At 40.0% G+C, this 18322-nt stretch overlaps 1 long non-coding RNA gene across 1 annotated transcript in view; it reads left to right on the forward strand.

Moving 5' to 3' along the window:
• LOC140593950 (uncharacterized) overlaps positions 1-7791 on the forward strand; it is a 60780-nt gene extending 52989 nt beyond the window's left edge. Inside the window, exons 3-4 of the long non-coding RNA XR_011994441.1 lie at positions 4104-4212; positions 5471-7791. This is a non-coding gene — a long non-coding RNA (uncharacterized lncRNA). The remainder of the gene's footprint in view (positions 1-4103; positions 4213-5470) is intronic.
• Positions 7792-18322: the final 10531 nt, after the last annotated feature.

The raw sequence follows: 18322 nt of genomic DNA on the forward strand, positions 1-18322 counted from the left end.
AATAAATAAATAAATAAATAAATAAATAAATAAATAACTTTAAAAATTCAAAAAAATACAGAGGAAAAGCTAATGCCATAGTAATTTAGAATAACTATTTCTTTATTATCTTCAAGCATATTCGAAGTATTAAAGTGAGGGTATCTGTTGATACTATGTAGTATGATTTCAGTGTTTTGCATTGTTGACTATATGTGGATCATCTGTGTTCCATTTTAATTTTTCTATTGAAAATGTGTGATGTGTTTTGTATCACCTTTATCTGGATTTGCCCTGGTGCCTGAGATGCAGGATCACAGTGTTTAGCCGGTAGGAGTTGAGAATGAATTGCCAAAAGCTGTGACACTTTGGCATGTAGATGATTTGAGCTGAAAACTGATTGTTTGTTCAGGCCCAAACACTCAGGAAGAAAATTTGACTTTTCCCTAACTGCCTAAAGGAAGTTAGAGGACCTGCTCCACAAATAGAGTTATCACCGTCGATGGTGAATATACTGCATTTACTCTTCTGTCTTTGAACTTTCATATATGCGGGATTCCTATACATCCAAAATTAACATTGATCTTCTCCTATTAATGTCTCACATCAATTTAGCTTTTAGACCAATCAGAAGAATCTTGAAGGGTAGAGAAAACTTCCTCCTCAACAAGCATATTGAGTAGAAAAGAAAACAAGCATTCACGTGGCAGCAGGATAACTCCTCGGACTGTCTGATTTCTCTCTTTGCTTGCTGTTCAGAAGAACACCTTTAAAAAAAAAAAAGATTTTATTTATTTACTTGAGGTAGAAAGAGAGAGAAAGAGCACAGCAGGAGTAGCTGCAGAGTGAGAGGAAGAAGCAGACTCCCTGCTGAGCAGGGAGCCTAATTCAGGACTCGATCCCAGGACCCTGAGATCATGACCTGAGCCAAAGGGAGACACTTAACCCACTGAGCCACCCAGGGGCCCCCAGAACAGCTCTATGAAACTGCTCCTCATGCAATTTTTCTTGCTTCGGGAAATCAGATCGTGGTTCCGATCTAACAGTGTGGCTTTCACACAAACTTTGGGCTATCTTGGCAGTGTTCCCATGTGTAGATCATTGAGAATTGACTAAAATATATACATTTACCTTTATGGTAATCAATAGCAATATGGTTGTAAAGAAAATTAAGTTGCTTTCTCCTTGAGGTGTGAAGAAATTGAATTTATAAAACTGTGGTGTCAAATTCTGTGGGAAAAAAATAACACTACAACACTGATTCTATCACTCCATTTGTTCTTCATTATCTGAAGTCTAAATTCACATCTTCCAAGCCCTAGTCCCAACATTATTATCATCCTTAAATCCCACTTCTTACATACATATGCTATGCAAGGCCAAACTGGACTATAATAATTTCCTGGACATTCACTATATTTTCAGTTCTTCCTCTCTGTAGGCATTTTCTGATCACCCTACCAAAAATATCATCCTTTATTATTTTTTATCTCCTTGCTATCTTTTTTCTTCTTGACCCTGCTTTCTTTTTTTTTTCCCTATAGCACTGACATTATATGATATATTTGCTTATTTCTGCCAGTTAGCACCTGGAAGACTGCTCAATCAGTATTTGTTGAATGAATGAATAATTTTCTAAACCATCAAGTAACTTCAATTCTCCAAATTGAAAAAAAAACACCTCATTTTTCAGGAGCTTTAGAGTGGTATGGTGGGTCAGTTCGTACTTAGCAGGCTTTGCAGTTTAAGAAGGTTTTCGTTTGTTGTTGTTGTTTTTTAATTTTATTCAGAAATGACTGGGTCTATTAGGGAAACTTACCACCAGTTTTAACAAATTGACCACCATCAATTCCAGGAAGTTTTATACAGTTTCTTGTACCTAACAAGGATTTTTGGTCACTTACTGCCATGCTGTCAAAGAAAGCCAGATGTGGCTTGAATGGGAATGAAACTCTCTGGTATATTATTTACACTCTGTTTTTATTTTGCCCATCGGTGGTGGCCTGTGATGACTAAGTAGCATTATGTACCAGTGGGAAGTTGCAGACCTATTGCTATAGCAGCCAAGAGTCTTTATATCTATTTGGGATTTTGATGAAGTGTTTCCTTAAAACTGAATTAAGCCAGTTAGAGATAGCATTATTTTTTCTAAATTAAAAAAAATCCTACAAAGAATTAAAAGAACAGTATAATGGGTACGCATATATCTTTCCCTTAGAAGTTCTAATTTTTATCAGTTTGTCACATTTGCTCTAAAATTTCTATCAATATATACATTTTAAATTTATACCTTTTTTGCTGAGATATTTGAAATTAAGTTGCAAACATAATGATATTTTACTGTAAATACTTCAATATGTATTTCATGAGAACAAGGACTTCTTTTTATATGAACACAATATCATTTTCATATTTAGGAAATTGCATTTTAACACAATTATATCTAATATACAGTTTCATTCAAATTTCTCCCTTTGTCCCAGCCATGTGTGTTCTTTTTAATTGTGTGAATGTGGCTTTTATTATTTGTTAGTTTGCAACTAATCAAGGATCTCAGTTTGCATTTAGTTGTCATGTTTCTTCTTCTTCCTTTTACCTTCTTTTTTTTTTTTTTTGAGATTTTATTTATTAATTTGGGAGAGAGAGAGAGGAGAGGGAGAAGCAGACTGCAATGAGCGGGGAGCAGAATGTGAGGCTCAATCCCAGGACTCCAGGATCGTGACCTGAGCCAAAGGCAGATGCTTCACCAACTGAGCCCCCCAGGTCCCCCTAGCCTCCTTTACCTATAGCCATTCATTTGTCTTTTCTCTTCTTTTCCCTGTTTTTATTTTATTTTGTTTTTTCTTTTATAAACTTTGTAAGTTTGTCAAATCCAGGGCAATTGTTTTGTGAAATATATATATATATATTTTTTTTTTGTTTGTTTGTTTGTTTGTTTGTTTGTTTTGTTTTGTTTTGTGAAATATTCTACAGTCTGAACTTGTTTTCTCATGACTAGTTTCAGGTTAATCTTTTTCCACATAGCGCTGTAGGTGGTATTGCATACTTCCCATTGCATCTTATCAGAAGATTGATGATGCTAATTTGACCCATTACTGGTGATGCTTACTTTGATCCCTTGGAAAAGACATTTTCAGTATTCTAAAAATACCCTTTTTTCCCCTTTTTAATCAATAAATAATAGGTGAAATTTCGAGAATGTGAGAATCCTTTCATCCCATGCTTTTTATCATCATTTGGTGATTCTTGCATAAATCATCATTTGGTGATTCTTACACTGTGTTTGCAAATTGATGATTTTCTAATTTTAGCAGTCCTTCTACACATAATAGCTAGCATTCTTTTGTTACAGAAAGTTGTTCTCTCTCCATACCCCTATACTTTTATTTTTTAATTTTTAAGATTTTAAGTAGGCTCCATGCTGGACATGGAGCCCAATACAGGACTTGAACTCATGACCCTGAGATCATGACCTGAGTTGAAATCAAGAATTGGATGCTTAGTTGACTGAGCCACCCAGGTACCCCTTGACTTTTTTTTTTTTTAAAGCAATGTTATAATTTATTTCCTTTTTTTTTTTTTTTTTAAATGTTCCAGTTGTCCCACATTTGGCCAGTTGGATCTTTGAAGCTATTCCCTAAGGCTTTTTGTTAGGTTCCCATTCATCATTGAGTGCTTTCTTGCTTTCTGACACTATGAGAACATTTAGCTTCATCAGTGATTTTCCTTGCCTTAGCCATTTCTCCAAGGAACTCTGGTTCCTTTATGTGGAGAATGGTATTTAGAAACCAAGATCTTGGCACTAGATGAACACAATGATGTTAGGGTGGGCATGAGCAATTTTCACTTCTATTATATACAGTTCAGTTCCATTCTTCTTACTCTTGTTCCCACTTGTTTAATTTTGGATTTCATATAATAATAGCACTTTCTTCTCTTGTATTTTCTTCAGCTAAGTATTTAACTTCAAATGCTGCTACTGAAAATTCTCCATGATTCCTAAGGATTGGCAGAGAATGAGATTCTTTCTTTCTTCATCTGACAGTGTGAAAGCCCTAAAATGTTAAACTCCACTCAAGTCTTTCTCAGTCACCTCTGTTTGTCTTTCATCTGATTTTTTACAGATGTTCTTAAGTTCCTAAAATAAATCGGGATATTCAGTGAACCACAATATCTGAAAGATAAAGCAAGTGCTTACCTGTTTGCTTTGCCATCTGCTCTGTTTTGGATTGGGTAAGTACATATTCAATCCCCCCAAACAGCATGCATGTCTCAAATTCCCACAGTGACTGGCTTCAGTTCCATCTGGTTGATTCTTGTTATTTCATTACAACTGTTCAGATTTATAAACCCAGCAATTAAAAAACCTTAGACATGTTAATACCTATGTTGCCCTTAACTACCATGACTCAAAAAAATGCGAAAGGTTTTACAAGACATTGTTTCATTGAAGGGACTATTATTATTTTAATGGAACATGTTATACATGTATATTATTTTAAAAGGTTTCTTTCTTTTTGGCTTTGTCAGGCCTTCATTTACAAATAGAAGATTAACTATACTTTATTTTAATTGTTCCAAATGTGATGAAGGTGAAAAGCAACAATACAAGTTCCAGCCTTTCCCTCCCTCTATCAATGTTTCTATGCAAAGATTAGGAGTGTCTGTGACTAGTTCTAGAGTGATAATTCCAATTGGCTCAGGTCCATTAACTGCAGGGAAAAACACCTGGCAAGGAGGTTGGTAGCAGCCCATTCTTGTTAACCTTTCAGCCTTCACAATAACTATCAGCAGGCACTGAGTAAGGGCCTCTAATAAACTGGCATTGAAGCTGCTGACAGCTAATAACTTTTTATGGGTTTCCAGAACTAAGTGAAAGAAAATATTCTGATTAATTAGAATCAAAGAATTTTTAAATCTCTTAATCCTAGAATTGGATAATTTTAGACGTGTAAAATAGAATAAAGATCCATGTGTCATCTCAGAAAACATTTTCCTGTAAATAAAATGGATGTTAAAAGTTTACTATTTTATACTTTCATCCAGTTTAATTTTCAGCCACTGAGCTCTTTTATTTTAGTAAGAGTGAAAATAGCTAAGAAATGGGAAATGGCACCAACTTTAGAGGTAGTTATAACTAGATTCTTCTCACCTGTAGCATAATTTCTGCTGATGAATTATGGAAACTCTTTATAATGCTCAGTACATGTAGGAGATTAGGCCTCCATCCTGCAAGGGAAATACTCTAAGAAGAGAATTTAAGGCTTCACTGACACCCTTCTCTCTGCTTTGCCTATGAGAAAACCAAACGGTTTGCTCGTGGGCTACGTCCATAAAGAGAACCTATTTGCTACCGGTTGGTTACGTGGAGGCGAAGAGGCACCGAGGAGTCCAGGAGAAGGCCGGGGGGTGTGTGGGGTGGGGTGCAGGGGAGCTTAGCGATGCTCCTGCTGTAAAAGCCTAGTCAAGAAGCCACTTCCTTCTGTGTCAGCCCAGCAGCGCTCAGAAGGGGACAGAGAGCAGCGGAGGCCGCCGCCCTGAGGCTGACTTGGGGCAAAGACGGTGGAACCATCCCTACACCACAGCAGGAGGTTCGGAGAGACCAGCCGCAGCTGACCACCAGCAAGAAGGTCGTCAAGTTCTACCGACCATAAAGGCCCAGGTTGGGGGGGAATAAAATGAAGAGTGAGGAGGGTTTTCGGGGACAGTGAGTGGAGACCCGGTCAGAAGAAACCGCCCAGTCCTTCATCTTCTCTGCGCCTTCTTTACACCTCATGACAGCATTTACCTCCGATCGCTTCTGGTCCTCAAATGTGTGGGTTTCTTCCCCCATCAAGCAGTTCTATAACCCTGGCTGAGGTGTGTCGCAATCTAACTTCATTCTGACACTATCTGCAGGAGGTGACATTAGATCCCGCAGGCTCAGGGCTCAGTCTCACAAGAGGCTTCCCCCGTCAGGGGACAACTGCGAGTAGTAGGTCTCCAGGTTACCCACACTTGGCCACAAATTGGAGGTTCATGACCTCCTTCCCTTTGGATTTTTTTTTAATGTTCTAGAGAGGCTCGCAGAACTTAGGGAAATATTTACTTAGGTTTACCAGTTTGTTAAAGGATATGATAAAGTGTACAGATGAACAACTAGGTGGAGACATACAGAGGATGAGGTCTGGGAAGGGGGTTCCTGAATACAGGAGCTTCTGTGCCCAGACAACTGCGGTACCTCACCCTCCTGCTGTCCATGTATTCACCAGCCTGGAAGTTCTCTGAATCCTGGACTATTGGGATTTTTATGGAGGTTTCCTCTTGTAGTTATGACAGATCATTAACTCCATTCTTCTCCCCTTTCTGACATGGGAACAGGGTGTGTGTGTGTGTGTGTGTGTGTGATGGGACTGAAAATGCCGAACTTGGATCATGGCTTGGTCTTTCTAGTGATCCAGCTCCCATTCAGTAGCCTCCTTAGAAAAAGAGATGCTCCTAGTACTCTTGTCACTTAGCAGTTGGCAAGGGTCCTGGGAGCCCTGTGCCAGGAACCAGGGGTAGAGATCAATATGTGTATATTAGCTGTTATCTCCCAGGACCTTAGTAGAGGGAGGTGAAGGCGCCACACCACTTTCCATCTTCTCACCCAATCTTCAAGAGCCTGGTGAAAACAGTTCTCTTAGCTGTTTGTGTATAGGAAGTAAGATGCTGCAGAAACAAATTAACTAAAGTCCTTTGTTCTCAGCACGGAAGGGCCTTTGAAATTAAAAAAAAATTTTTTTCAAGCTTGCAAATATTTACTAGTGGAAAAAAAATAAGTAGGAGAATACTTTGAGATATTAACGGTAGTTCTTTATAGTCAGTGACACTTGTCCTAGAGAAGGCAGCTACAATATTTCACATTAATGTTTCAGGGAGTGGGTATAACCAGTATCAGAAATAAGAGGGAAAATATTAAGCAACTTCTGAAAGGACCTTTGAAATTCCTCATTAGGGGAAAAACCTTTTGGACTTTTCCAAAGCTAAAAAACAATCAATGGAATTGTAAGAACACGTGATAGACAGAATCAATATTTTCCGTGCTCTCCGATTCAATAAAATCTAAATGGACTGAGAAGAAGATAAGCAAGAACATTCACCTATAGTAGCCCCTGGGTTCTGTTGCTCCGCCCTTGCTTGAGAAATGGGGAAGTGTAGACAGACCCAAGGTCTCACAGCAGGATCCATTTCCTCTTTCTCACTGCGTCCCATGATCCAGACCTCCCCCTTTGTTTCCAGAATTGCGTGGACACAAAAGTCAGGGTGGGGGACATGTGTAAGATGAGAGAACCTGGAGCAGCTCACAGTTTCCCACAACTCATAGTGGTGACATAGAGCCTCTGGTGGCTTCCGTGCCTTCTGAGGACCATAGAAGTACTAGGAGGAGCCCAGCCTGGAGGGTTCCTCCAGGGAGGAGCATGAGAACATGCAGAGGCCACCTGCCTTGGTCAGCGTCTGAGGATTCGATGGAACGTGCTCATCTCAGAGGGTGCAGACAGGAAGAGCTCCTGAGTAAGGACCAATACCCTCCCCTCGCTCCCTGGCATTAGGTAAGAACCCTAGATTTATGGCAAAACCCCTGGAATAAAGGATATGGTTTGACTTGGTTAAGATTATTTATTTTAGTCACCTGATCAAATGGAGACTGAAAATACAAAATTAAGTTGGAGTATTGAAAAATAAGCAAATTCACAATTCTTGTCCACCTGGGTTTTGTGGAGTAAGATCCATATGATTACATTTTGTATTTATGTTATTTGCGTGTCAGCTTCAATAAATTCTATTAGAATGTGAATTCCCAAAGGATAGTGGTTACTTCTCTTTCGTCTTTCTGACTTCCAGGTATCTTGAAAATACTAGGAGCTTAATATTTGTTCAGTACCAGAGCATCCTCGTAGCAAATTCTCTTGGCTAGCCAACTCACCCATCCACTGTTTTCAAGCCTGGTGTCCAGGTATGTGGACTCATTCCACGGCCCGTCGGACACAACCAGCTGCAGTTCCGCACCACTAATCCAAAGGCCGCATGAAGGAGAAGCAAAGCAGAAGAGCCTAACAACTTGGGCACATGGATATCCAGTCTCAATATCCAATAGAGCTTTACTTTTAAAGTACTGTCTTCACTTAGTTTCCGACATTCTTGGCTCATCGAACCTTCTTTCTACCTTCTTGTCAACTCTTATTTTCTTGTGCTGGTTTCTCCTCTCTTAATCTTGTGCAGTCTCCAGGTTATGGTTTCCACCTGTGTGCTGACGACTCATGCATTTATGTATCGGGCTCATGTTTCTTTCCTTATCTTCAAATGCCCCCTTAACTTTTGCATCTGGATGTCTAATAGGCTCCTAAAACTGACCCTGACTACCACTGAGCTCCTGACATATTCCCCCATGCCAACTGCTCTGGCGTTTTGTTGCCATCTCGGCAAGTGACAGTTTTCTATTCCCAGCTTCTCAAACCAAAATGCCTGGTGATGTGCCTGACTACTCTTTCTCTCTTCAACCTCATATCCAAGTCCAGAGGGAAATAAATCTCTTTGGTCCTACCTTCAAATATACCCAGCATCTGTCTTCATGTCTTCATGTCTACTGCTACCACCCAAGTCCAAGCCACCATCTTCTCTTGCCTAGATGATTGTAACAGCATCCCAGCTGGCCTCTCTTGTCAAATTTGTCATCCTGTAAGACATTTATCAACAACGGTGGCCAAAGTGATCCTATTAAATTATCATCAGATTAGTTCACTCATCTGCACCAAATTTTTCCATGACTTTCTTAAAAAATTTAATTAATTAATTAATTAATTAATTTACTTACTTATTTACTTATTTGAGAGAGCAAGCATGGAGAGAGGGAGAAGCAGGTTCCCTGCTGAGCAGAGAACCCAGTGTGGGCTCCATCCCAGAACCCTGGGATCATGACCTGAGCCGAAGGCAGATGCCTCACCAACTGAGCCCCCAGGCGTTCCACTGGTTTCTAATTCAGAGTAAAACTCAAAAGCCTCACTGTAACTCCTTCTATGTGATCTGGCTCCACATGACCTCTCAACCATCAATTTTTCCTCTTAGGACATCGGCAACTCTGGCTTCCTTGTCCTTCCCACACATATCAGACGTATTCAGGAAGTCCTCTGCACTAAGTACTCTCACAGTTTGGAACATCCTTCCCTATTACATTGACATGGTTAAAGCTCCCTCACCTCCTTTGTATTTTTACTCAAAACCCAGCTTTTAATAAGACTTTACTGGCCACGTGATCTAAAATTTTAATGCTTACCTTCACATTTCAAAGGGCTTTCTCTGTTTTATAATTCCTTCTTAGACCACACCATTTAGTCACATATATTTTACCTATTTATCTTGTTTATCGTCTGTCTCCTGCTTGACAGTGTTCTGTTCACTACATGATGTCTGGCCCCACAATAGTGCTTGGCATATGGCAAGTACTCAGTAAATATTCATTGAATAATCATTTAGTAAATAATGAGTATTTACTAAATCATCATCAAGTTCTTTTTTAGTTATATTAATTCATGGCCACATTAAAAAAGAACTACTTCACTAACAAAATTTTTCAACATGGTGTTTATTCATCACAGAACCCAACATTAAGAATGCTTCTGTAACACAACTTTGCATATGATAAAGTATTACTTTTCTCCTAGTAAATATACTTTCTGAGCACAATGCTATCTGGAAAAAGCTCTGTTAGTAATTAACATGAAGGTTATTTTGCCTCATTATAAATTGGTTCTTTATCCTAGAATGGTTTCTGGACCAAATCATAAAATAAGCATTTTGCTTTTGAATAAAGGCTGTATCTTGTAGACAATCTTCTGTTTGCTTTGTTGTTGCGGTTTTTTTTTTTTTTTTTTGACTTATCTTGTTCTCTTGTGCTAGGATTTTTAACCTCCTTGTTTCTATCCACAGAAACCTATGTCTTAAGAGTGAAATATTCTTAATACTTCCTAAATTAATTTTCTTATTAATAAACTGATTTTTCTCGGCAGCCTGTGCACTATCAGGGAAGGAGAGAAGGACAATACTCTCTCTGAAAGAAGGAGAATATGATGTTGGAGGCACGAGTAATGGAATTTTAATCTACCTTCCAATACTTCAAAGCCCCACAGAGAATGGGGGAGGAAGCTTGCTGCAAGTTTAAACAGGAAAACCAAGGGCAGACAGGCTGTAGCCTTGCTCAGCATTTGGTAATTCTGTAGGAAGCTAATGTTTCCAGGCTGCTCTGGCCAATATGCCACAGCTCGGCACAGGCATTCGGTTTGGTGGAGAGAGGGTATGATATCATTGACACAAGTGCATGTCTCTTTCAGTTTCAGAACGCATGGGCCTTGGATTAAGACCACAAAGGAACCTAGTATGTTGAGAGCAACCTGGGGCCAACGATAAGACCTGTGGCAGCAGCTGTGAGGGGTCTGCAGAATCAGGGAGTGGAGGGAAGAGTGTCAGCTTGGAGGGTTAAGAGGTCCTACCAAGCTGAGGAGTTTAAGATCCCCGCGTACAGCCATCTAACAACTGGGCCAACTCTTAGTGATCACTCCCAGAGATTAGCTTGGGGTGAGGAACCTCCCTGTCCCAGGGCCCAAGGCCAAGTAAAGTGTCCCCACTGGTATACAACACACCTGGGGGCAGCAAATTATAGCCCAGAGCAAGGATAGCTTCCTGCCTATTTCCATGTGTCCTATAAGCTGAGAATGGCTTTTACAGTTTTAAATGGTTGAAAAAAAATATTTTATAGCAGCCCTTGAATGATACATGAAAATAGTATTTCATAGAAAGCCTTCACAAATAAGGCTTTATTGGAACACAGCCATACTCGTCATTTACCTCTTGACTACGGTCACTTTCCTCCTGCAGAGTTGAAGCATTGCAGGAGGGTCTATACGGTCAGGAACACCCCAAATATACCATCTGACCATTTATTTATTTATTTATTTATTTATTTATTTATTTATTTATTTATTTATTTTTTTACCATCTGACCATTTAGAGGTCGAGTTTGCCCACTCTGGCGTGCACCGTCTTGGAAGGCAGCCTCAGGAGAAAGAGAAGAATCTGAAAACCCGAGTTATAACCTGAAAGGGACGGAGTTACACCCCCAGAGGCCACTGAACTGTTGAATTCATTACATTTAATTGAGACAAAAATTATGATTGGCCGGCAATCCTGGGGAGGCCCGTGCTTCCCACATTACTATGATTTTAAAAGAGAAGAAATTGGGTGCCTGGGTAGCTCAGTGGTTGAGCGTCTCCCTTTGGCCCAGGGCGTGATCCCCGGGTCCTGGGATGGAGTCCCCCATCGGGCTCCCTGCACAGAGCCTGCTTCTCCCTCTGCCTGTGTCTCTGCCTCTCTCTCTGCGTCTCTCACGAATAAATAAATAAAATCTTTAAAAAAAAAAATAAAAGAGAAGGGCAGCCCTAGTGGCACAGCGGTTTAGTGCCGCCTGCAGCCCGGGGTGCGATCCTGGAGACCCGGGATCGAGTCCCACATCGGGCTCCCTTCATGGAACCTGCTTCTCTCTCTCTCTCTCTCTCTCTGTCCCTATGAATAAATAAATACAATATTTAAAAATAAATAAATAAAAGAGAAGAAATGGACATGGTTAAGAATTTATGTTAAAGACACACCTGCATCAATAAGCCAAGAGGAAAGGAAAATGGAAGTAATCACCACTCCTTAAACTTAATCTTGAATTTAAACATCGCTATTGATTAGGGTTATCATCTCTCTTATTAAATACATTGCAGTGATACCATTAATAAATGTTCCCTACTCATTATGTATTTTCAGTGTTGAGTAAAGTCTTTTTATTTTACTTAATCCCTAAAAACAATTCTCAAGTCTGTGTAACTTCAATTTATTCTTTTAAATTGAGAATAAGTTAAAGCTCCTAACCACTACTTCACCCTACTTTGTACATTTGAAATACATTTTTTTTTGTAAATGAGTTAATTTTTTCTCTCTCTCATTATTTTTAATAATTGTTGAGTTTTCTATACATAGATCCTTAAAGGCTTCAGTAGCCTACTCTTTTTTTTCTCTAACTCTCAAGGTTAAATGGCCCAGTTTAGCTAGGCCAGCATTCTTCTTGGTAGAGGAGATAGTAACTCAGTGTACGGAGTTAACCTTGAAGTTATTCGATGTTAAATCAGTTTTACTTAGGGATGTTTTTTTTCACCCCCCCCCCCCAAGGTCCCTTTTATTCTGTCAAACAATTTGCTGTCAAACTAAATGATGCATTTAAATACAATGACCAGAGATAATGACTGTGACAGGGGAGAGGCCAGAACAATTGCTACCGTAATGTCATTCTGATCCGAATGACCCTGTTATGTTGGAGTCATGATACGAGGGGTGTCAAGTCATGGTAACTCACCACTTTTTTTCAGCCAAATAATGGAAGTTTCTGGTGGACCAGCTTTTAAAGAAAAGTTGCCTACGGGGTAAAGTATATTTTATAAGACAGGCTCAGGAATGATCACAATACCAGCTATGAGTAGAATGTATGTAAGAACAACATACTCAAGTTGATCATCGAACCGAATGAGATTCAGATCTTTTTCTTACTGGGACTTATACAGCACAGGAAAATAATGAGGAAGAACAATTGTGGCTACCAGATTGTCTTGGCTATGTTGTGAAATAAAATGATACTTTACAAGATATTTTTCAAAGACAGTTGGGTTTATGAACTTAGAAGTTGGATTTTTATAGAGGAAAAAAGTAATTGCAGAGCTTTCAGACTACATGATAGTCTAACAGAATGATATCCTTTCTTCCCTTTCTCCCTTCCTGTATTCCTTCCTTTCTTATTTCCTTCCCCCTCTTTCTCTCTACTTCCTTCCTTCCCCCCCTCCTTCTTTCCTCCCCACCCTCTTTTATTAAGATGAGAATATCTCAGAGGCTATTATTATTTGGCTAACTTGCATAAAGGGAGATCTTATAATTTTACCTTCCAGGTGTCAGTCATATGAATTTAGCACCTACATATATTTGATTTCAATTAATTAATCTCCAAAAGAAATGGTCTATACAACTTCTGTCATTTTTTTTCATGCATCATTGACCAGATTTTTTTTTTTTTTTTTTTTTGCCTTATAAGCCACTAGAAAAACATCAGAAAGTTTGGTTTCTTAAATTTTGTTCAATGATACTCTCTATATATTCTTAATTGATTTCAAAGCAGAAAGTTCATAATCTTCCTCCTATTTCTTTTTCTCCCATTTGATATGCAACCTAATCTTAATGCATGAATATGGAGTCTGTTGAGGCTAGAGTTTGATTTTGCGATCTTTTGTGGCCTTGGATATTTTTCCTTTAATAAGAAGAATGATATTTTTGTTTTATACCCAGAAGCCACATTTAAAGTACATTATCTATCAAAACTCATCAAATAACCAATTTGCATGTCTTTATGTCATTTATATATCCTTTTTTCAGTAATAGAATATGTAATTTTCTTTTATTTATCTGAAATATTAATCCTACATTCTGTAGCAAAGAAAAAAATTTTTTTGCCTTTACTTTTTCAAGTTCTCTCCTGGGACCCCTGTAACAAAAGACAGATTGACAAGAGAAAAAAAACAGGAGTGTATTCGTGTTGCAAGATTTCTTCTCCTTTGGTGTCCACAGTTCTTGGCCACACTGCTTTGAAGAATGAAGAGGTGGACCAGACAAAGAGTGGTGGGCAGCAAAGCAACATTTATTGAGCAATAATACAGAGCTCCCAAGGAGGGAGGGGACCCAAGAGGGTTGCCACTGAAGTTTCTAAATCTAGGGATTTTTATGGAGTCTTTGGTGTGGGTTGTTCTAATCTGATAAGCCCTCCATGCACCTGTCACTCAATCAGGTTTCTGTCCAGGCACTCATCCACCTATTTACCTCTCAGGTAGTTGTTCACATGTGAGAAAGTGGAGGACTCCTTCCAGGGGGGTGTAAAATCCACTTAAGGGTAGTTTCATCTTATGGCAGGGCCCCTTGTCCCTGCCTGCTTTTCTTCTACTATGTTTATTAGTATGTATAACTCATCTGTACAGGGGACATACTCAGGGAAGGATGACTAACTCTTAGATGTGGCTTCGAATTTAGGCTTAAACACCATTTTCCGCTAAAGGCAAAGGGAAGAAGTTGCGAGGAAGGCCAGTTGTAGGGAGGTAACAAGGAACAGTATGGTAAACAAGAGTAAGGTTTGTGGGCACCTGGGTGGCTCAGTGGTTGAGCGTCTGCCTTCAACTTAGTTTGTGATCCTGGGGTCCTGGGATCGAGTCCCACATCATGCTCCCTGCAGGGAACCTGCTTCTCCCTCTGCCTGTGTCTCTGCCTCTCTCATGAATAAATTAATTAATTAATTAAAAAAAGAGTAAGGTTTGTTATTCAGATTTAAGTTGATTCCTTCTCCATCAATAGGAGTTTCTGGGATCCCTGGGTGGCGCAGCGGTTTGGCTCCTGCCTTTGGCCCAGGGCCCGATCCTGGAGACCTGAGATCGAATCCCACGTTGGACTCCTGCTGCGTGGAGCCTGCTTCTCCCTCTGCCTGTGTCTCTGCCTCTCTCTCTCTCACTGTGTGCCTATCATAAATAAAAAAATAAATAAATAAAAGTAATAAACAAGAATCAAAATTAAAAAAAAAATAGGAGTTTCTAGGGAGTCATCCTTTTGTTTTTCGGTCTACCTTTACATGTGGAGACTTTCTTTATAAACGTAAATTTCCCTTGCAAAAGGGTAAGTTCTATTGTATTTTCAGAGCTTCTCTTGTGTCTACTGTTTCTCAAAATAATCAGTTCAAAATAATCCTTATGTCAAAGTGGCATATTTTGGGGTGGCATATTTTCACACCCTTCACTCCCTTTTAGTTTCGATATTTATAACTCTTACTTTTATGATCAAAGGGAAAATAATTTTGAAGAAATGTCAACAGAAGTTAAAAGCAGTTTGTAAGAAAAAACTTCTATATAGGATATTTGAAGAAGTGGATTTAAATATTTAATAATAACTAGTGAATTGCAACTAAAAAAAAGAACCAAAGTACTGAAAGCAAGTGAGCAAGAAAACATCCAGCTTTTCCTCTATTTGGTGACTTCTCCCATTGCATCTGACGGTATTTGCAGTCTTGCTTAAAGTGCTAAAGTAAAATTCAGCGTAACTCTTCCTCCTAATTTTGGTACCAGTGATCGTCTCTATTTTCTGAAATGTTCTCACTTCTTTCTTTCTTTTTTTTTTTTTTTACTTCTTTCTTACAGCACACTGTTATTGATTTTCTTCCTATCTCTAAGCTCTTCCATGTCTTTATTTTCCCCTTCAATGAGTATTTTTCTAAATGTGATTCTTTGTTAATCTGCATGCATAATAATCATTATAATTGGATTCCTACTAACAATGCTGCTTTTTGGCCCCCGGTTCCGGCCTTCTAAAGAGAAATCTCCTAGTGATGGAGCCTGAGAATCTGCTTATAGTTCCTCCGAGCGTGCCTGAAGCAGAGTGAAGTTTGAGATCTGCTACCTTAAACGATGGGCTATTTCAGAGTTTTCCCGCAATTTTCCTCAGTCACATCAGAAAACTCCCTCCTGCCCCCAAACGCTCTTCACCTCTTCTGGGCTCCGTGCTGTGTCCCCTCCAGTCTCGCTCTTGAGTCTCAGGTTCTCCCTTGTGGCAGGGCTCACAGAAGTGTCGAATTCCCCTCGAATGTGGTCTTCGTCCTGCTTCTCCTTTGTCAGTGGTGGTCATCCCTTCTACCCAGACAGCTGCCAGCGCCAGGAAGGGGGAGGAACTCTCATTTCTGTCCTTTTTCCTAGATTCATTCACTAATAGTCTCCTATTAACTCTGCTTCCGACTCATGGTGTATTTTACCCAATTGTCTCTAGCACCACTTTCACTATCTTTATGGGCCCTCGTGATCTCTCATCAAAAGTATTATAATTTTTTTACGGTTTTTATTTATGTTTTATGTTTTTTTTGTGTTCTATGTTTCCTCTAGTCCCTAAGAAAGTCCCATGCCATCCCTTTCTGAGATTTTATACAAACTCTGTCACTTTTCTGGTTAAATGCTTTCAATAGCCCCCATTTGTTTTTAGTGTAAAATATCACCTTCTGAGGGTGGCTTACAATGCCCTTCATGATCTGATCATTGTCTTTCCAATTTATTTCCCAGCACTCCCAGCCTACTGCTTTATCATCTGGTCTTACTGAATTTCTTACAGTTCCTGTAGGATTCCCCACCGTTTCTTGTCTCTGGGCATTTATGGAGTACTCTTTCTCCCTGGAGACCTGTTCCCCACCCTGTCCACTGTGTAGGAAAGATGTTAGGGTTCAAAGCTGACGGCCAAGGAAGAATTCTCGAGACGTCTTGATGCCAACAGGTAGTTTTGTTAGAGCCTGGGCACAGGACCCGTAGACAGAATGAGCTGCTCTGGGGGCATGAGGAGGGACCCATTATATACTTTCAAGTGGGAGGGGGTTAGGGAGAGCGTAAGCCTCTAAGGAATTTTGGAAGCAAGGTTTCCAGGACCTCGAGGCGGCCAGCTGTTGTTGGGAAAGGGTCATTTATTACTGCCTAATGAAGCCTGAGTCATGAGGCCCTTCAGACGGAGATCGGTGGGCTGTGGGCTAGGGGGGTGATCGCCAGCATATATCCTGCGGGGTGGCATGGGGGGGATAGAGATAAAGGAAGTTCCCAAGGAATTTTTATATGTTAAAGTAGACTTACAGGGTCCTGGGGTTTGGCCTAAGATGGCCTCTTGCCCTCAGCAAGGTATCAACGTGGAGGCAGCTGAGCTCCCAGGGGAAGGTCACTCTGCCTGTTTCAAGGACTTGTCAAAGGGCTGTAGGTAGTGAGGAAATTTTCTTTTGCCTTTGTTACTTGCATCAGTTTCTACTCATCATTTGGGCCTCACTTCTTCCGGAAGCCTCCCCCCCCGCACCCAGTGGCACAGCACCACAGCATGGCCCAGCGTGAGGGAAGGAGTGGTACCAGCCAGCACGACTCTGACATTGCATTTCCCTCATCGTAGTTTCTAGAGTTGAGTCCAGCCGTCGCCGGCAGCTCCCGAGGAGGCTCGGTATGGAAAGGATCCTCCAAACAGAATGTGATGCTAAGGTTAGTTCAGACGTCACCGTTCACCACTCAGAGTAGACAAATGGCTGGTGGGCACAAAGCTAGGGCTCTGTTCTCCAGAAAGAAGGGCAAGTGCCGAAGAGGAGGGAATCCGCTGTGTTTATCAGGCTTTTCTCCCTAAAGACAGATACCCCAGGGCGCTGCTCAAGTGGCCTCCTCACCAGTCCAGCCCTGGCTGCCTCCACTGTCTCCCCAGAGGCCCAGGGCTGGTTCCACAGTGAGCAGCACCCACCTGCAGGGCCCTCCCAGCCAAGGTTAACGTCTAGGCGTCTTGGGTTTGCTGCCTCTTAAGGGAGCCTCCTGCTACTTTGCATGCTACTTGTTTCCTGAGCTGGAGAAACACTGCTTAAAAGGATTAATTTGGCTGGTGCTCCAGAGAATTTAGAAGGTAAACAACTGTTTCTTTTTTGTCAATATGGCAATTAAGAACGAAGAGATTAAAGAAAGAAAAGTAAATGCAGCTTTTATTTCTACAGTAGACTGATAGGCTGGTGAGTCACTGCATAGGCAATGAGTATCAGAGTAGCTCGGGATTAACACATCAGTTCAGGGGTAAAGGTCTCTCTTCCTTCAACTCATTTCACCCCAAAGTTCCCAAACACAGCATAGACTGAAGCTTGCCAACTTAGAATTGGGAATTTGCGTTCGTTCATTTGATTGTGCTTAAGAATGTTTTTATGGCAGGGACATGTATCTGCATGAAAATTTGGTTTCAAGTGAAAGTAAATTTTTCCATAGCCAGAAGTGAAAAAATTAACAACTAAACCAATGAGAAAAATTTTTATTTTATTATAGATGAGAAAAAATATAAATATATAGTTATCTTATTAGAGTAAATGATCCAATAGGAGTATTACTAGTTGATAGGAAATCATGGTCTCACCAAGTGACTACTAGTTTCGACTTTATTATCAGTTCACCAATCCATGAGCATGGCAAACTGCTGAATCTTTCTGAGACTTTTTCCTTATATTTTAGAGAGTGGCCTTCTTCACCATTGGTTGTTCAGGGCTATTATAATTCATTGTACTCCCTTATTGACACTTGACACATGATAAACACTGAATAAATGCTCATTAAAGAGAATATAGAATTAAAAAGCAAATGAAATACGTATATGAAAGAATTGTGAATGACTCTACAAATGTAATTACTTTTATTTTCTTCCATGATAAATCTTCTTTCAAATTTTACTGTCA

Source organism: Vulpes vulpes, chromosome 1 (genome assembly GCF_048418805.1).
Source record: "Vulpes vulpes isolate BD-2025 chromosome 1, VulVul3, whole genome shotgun sequence".
Classification (NCBI taxonomy): domain Eukaryota; kingdom Metazoa; phylum Chordata; class Mammalia; order Carnivora; family Canidae; genus Vulpes; species Vulpes vulpes.